The sequence below is a fragment of the Microtus ochrogaster genome, chromosome 17 (genome assembly GCF_000317375.1).
Source record: "Microtus ochrogaster isolate Prairie Vole_2 chromosome 17, MicOch1.0, whole genome shotgun sequence".
Classification (NCBI taxonomy): domain Eukaryota; kingdom Metazoa; phylum Chordata; class Mammalia; order Rodentia; family Cricetidae; genus Microtus; species Microtus ochrogaster.
This window is the reverse complement of record NC_022019.1, coordinates 2,365,140-2,369,581: the sequence shown is the minus strand read 5'-3', so window position 1 is coordinate 2,369,581 and position 4,442 is coordinate 2,365,140.

Here is a 4,442-nt window from a genome sequence, read left to right as displayed (position 1 = left end):
CTATGTTCGGGGTGTGAATTCTATTTTCGGGGTGTGAATTCTATGTTCAGGGTGTGAATTCTATGTTCGGGGTGTGAATTCTATGTTCGGGGTGTAAACTCTATGTTCAGGGTGTGAATTCTATGTTCGGGGTGTAAACTCTATGTTCGAAGTGTATTAGGAAGGGCCAGGGAGGCAGGAAGCTGGATTTTTGGCTGTCTTCTAGAGTAAAATTAAGCATTTCAAGATGAGGAAAAAGTTGAGTTTGGGATCAAGGATTTCTGCCTTTGGCAGAGAAGACAAGAAAGAAAAGAATTTTCTTTCTGGACTGAAAAGAGCAGCGAGGTCTGTGTTTTGAGAGAAAGGGTCTCTTATTTCTGGAGGGGCTCAAACAGCTGTGAGAGGGAGATACGCAAGGGTGCAAAGCCAACATCATCCCAAGACGTCCAGCATGCTAGGAGGAGGCTTGCATGAGACCCACGGGAATAGCAGGAAGACACATTCCTGGTTAGTGAGGAACCAGCCTTAACTTGGTAGCTTCTGAGCTTTTTGCTGACCCCGGATCTCTAGGGATTTGAGTTCATTTACTCTGGGCACAATTCACCTTCTCAGTACTGAGGAAAAAATAGGCCCCAAAGATTTGTAGCTCTCCGAGAAACCACACAGGGGTGAGTTAAGTGTAAATGAATCCCAAACATGCAGATTAAATTTCCCCTGAACTGCACCAGAGTTTAAAGGCCAAGGAGAAAAAGCACTTGAGGCCAAACATATTTGGCTTTTGTAGAACCCAAAACATTTCTAATGAGTTTGAAATCATTCAATTAACAAAACTCAGCTACGTTCTTTCTCCCGAGTCTGGCATCCAGCCTGGTGGCAAATCCTCAGCTGTCGGTCAGGACCCGCTTTCCCCGAGGGAGGAGACTGCTTTGGGTTGGAAGAGTAACTCCTTGATCCAATGTGATCAAAGGTAGCTGGGGCCAATATCGTGACAATGACAGCCTGTAGAACAAATTGTGGATCCCAAAATTCTGTACTTCATCGAGATGAAGGGAGAGAGAACTCCCTAAGAGAGAGAAACAAAAGACCATCACTTTGAAATGAGTTCTGTTTCACTGAGAGAAAAAAAAAAGAAACCATCTCTTCTAGGAGAAAATAAAGCAACCCCTTTAGAAAACTTGGCATTTCAAAGTTCCCAGGTCTCCAGCTGGGGTGAGTGTCTGTCCTGGGGAGTGATGGCATATGATCTAGGGCACACTTCCTACTGGGGAGGGAATTACCTGTTTCTTTATTAGTTTATCCACTGCTCCAGACTAGACCAAAGCTATTTGCCGATGCTACTTTTATGCCACTAAGGTCCTGTTCTGCCCTCTTCCTTGTCCCACTGGAACAGACTCTTTAAGTCTAAGCCTTTAGTCATCTTCTTGGTGTCTTCCATTTATTATTATTATTATTATACAGGGTTCCATAAAGCCAAGGCTGGCTCAAACCCACCCTGTAGTAGGGGATGATCCTCCTGTCTTCGTCTTCTCAACGCTGAGGTTGTAGGCCTGTGCCACCTCACTCAGTTTACATGGTGCCAGGGCTAGGCAAACACTCTACCAACCGAGTTACACCCCGGATCCTCCTTACCTGACTTTCAAACACCCTCATATCAGACTAGCTTCTTAGATATACATCTGTTCTTTCTCGGGTGTGCTTGCCCGTTGAGAAGCTAGAATAGCATGAATTCCTTTACTTACTTTTGTGAGCAGACTGCTCTGCCTAGGCTGAGTCAGGCTAACCTCCTGCCTTCTTTGTGAATACTCAAGACAGCACCTAACTCCACTTGATTGGCACTTGCAGGTTGTCTGGTCTGAGTTATGTTTCAAATAGAGGCTATTATTATTATTATTATTATTTTATTATCACTAACAAAAGCAGATTTTCAGTGTCTTCCAGGCAACCACTTGTAAACGTGACTTCTTGAACCTGAACTTGAGTTAAGTGTTACACTCCTAGTTTTGCTTCCTTGAGACAGAGCATGCAAACAGCAGTGATTGGTTATTTAATGATGGGTTCCTTCAATAAAACTGATGTCGTAGTCATAATAGAAGTGTGGCCCATTTTCACCTAACTTCAGTGGAACAGATTTGATGCCATAGACATTATGTGCCCTGTTTCGTAGGAACCCAATAAGAGTGATATTACTACTGTCCCTGTTTTATCTAATCAGAGGCCTGGCTTCCAAAGAAATCATTTCTCTGACAAGCTTGCCACAGTAGGAAGCAGCAAGGGCATAATCTGAAAGAGCTGTTGAGAGCCCAAGTCTGGTCCATCTTGACCAGCATCTCCCACTGGACCCAGCTAGACAAAAGTGGGACATAAGAGTTCTTTTGCTGTAAGAACACTTTACTAGGCAGTGGTGGCACACACCTTTAGTCTCAGCTCTCGGAAGGCAGAGGCAGGTGGATCTCTGCAAGTTCGAGTCCAGCCTGGTCTACAGAGCGAGTTCCAGGACAGCCAGGGATATTACACAGAGAAACCATGTTTCAAAAAAACTACAAAAGAACATTTCACTAGAGTTTTGTTTTCTTAGCCTTAATTCAGTAATGGAGGGAAAGAAATGATACTTTGGGTGCAGGGGGAGGGTTGCATCAAATTTGGTTGTCTTTTTTCAGTTAAATTAGATCTTATAAGAACCCTTGATGAAACCATAGGAAATAATATCACTTATCCTGTCTTCTTTAAATCAGTTCAGAAATCATCTTTCCTAGCTGCTGACTTGGGGAGATGGCTTGTGTAATTGCTATTGGAGGGGCTTGTTTTGTTAAAGAACAAATTTCATGTGGAGAACACTAACTCTTCTTCTGAGGGAAACTCCAATGACAGAGACTCACCCCTGCCGACAAATAGGCCATCAGATGCTGGGTTTCTGTGGGGATACATGCTCAACAGGAGCCAAAACTAAGTTCTCCTCCCACCCATTGACCCATTGCTTCCAAATTCTCAAAACAGGCAGTGGGTTGCCACTCCTTTTCCCTAAGCCACTGCCCCCCTTATCTATGCACCCCCTTAGAAACACCTACCTTCCCCACTCCCACAAGCACATTCCCAAAGCAAGTGAATAGTTAAGACTGTGGCAAGTCTTTCATCTGACCCACAATAAGAAAAAAAGAGAATACAGATTTTGCCAAAATGAAAATGCTCTCTGGAAAAATTTGAAAATATTCCTAAAATCTCAAATTAATAAGTGAATGGACCCAGCGGGAGAAAAGGAATCTCTAAAAATAGACACGATGTGAAATATTTTTGAAGCATTAGGACGATGGAAGTAGATGGATGCACTAAGACCTTTCGTAAGAGGATTTCCCCCTCTCCTATTGGTGTTTGATTTTACCCTTGAACTAGGACCTTAAGAAGTCACTGCAGACAGGAGGCAGTGATGGTCCCAGATTTTCTTTCTGGGTATTGGGGGCAATAGAAGGCTTGGGCACTGTATTAGTGAAGGTTCTCTAGACACTGAGAGCAAAGAGGAAGGAAGGGTAGATAGAAAGATGATACATAGATACATAGATAGATTGCACAAATATGGAGGCTAGCAAGACCAAACTCTGCAGCGATAATATCCTAGTTCAAAAGCCATCAGGCAGAGAGGATATCCTCTTGCATAAGGGACATTACTGTTTCGATCTGTTCAGGCTTTTGACTTATTGAGTAAGGCCAACAACATTAACCAGAGCAATCTGGGTTACATAGTCTAGCCATCTAAAGGCTAACCTCATCCCAAAACCACCTCAGAAAGACAAGCAGAATAATGTTTAGATATCCATAACTAGCCGAGGTGACACAGAAATTAGCCATCACATAAAGTATCTAGCAGCCCCCAGATTTTAGGTAGTACAGCTATTGGCAAGAAGCACGTGGAAGTGGTAAGGTTATGATGAAACCAATAACCCATAGAACATGTTCTGCCCCCAGCCACAATAGTGAGCACTGTCGTTGTCTACCCAGCATGCATTGCTCTTTCCTTTCTTCTGTTGAGCAGTTGCTGCTAATCTTCCACATAGCCCTGTGTAGTCAGGAGGAGCAGTGGGCTGCATCCCGCCAGGCTATAATTACACAGAAACTATATTCATTGAAATACTGCCTTGCCCATTAGCTCTAGCCTCTAAGAGGCTATGGCTTACCAGGAAAGATTCAGCATGTCTGACCTGACAGCTTCATGGTGGACAGCTCTCTGCCTGCCTTCTTCCTCCCAGAATTCTGTTCTGTGTATTTCACCCACCTAAGGAGGGCCCTATCAAAAGGCCAAGGCAGCTTCTTTATTCAACCCATGAAATCAACACAAATGCAGAAGGGCCTCCTATACCAGCCCTATTCTCTATGAGACCAACATCTAAGACTATGCCCAGCTAGTGTAAAATAACCCTGTGGCCATTTTATCAAACTAGAACTGAGAAAAAGCAAGGAAAAGCCTAGTAGAC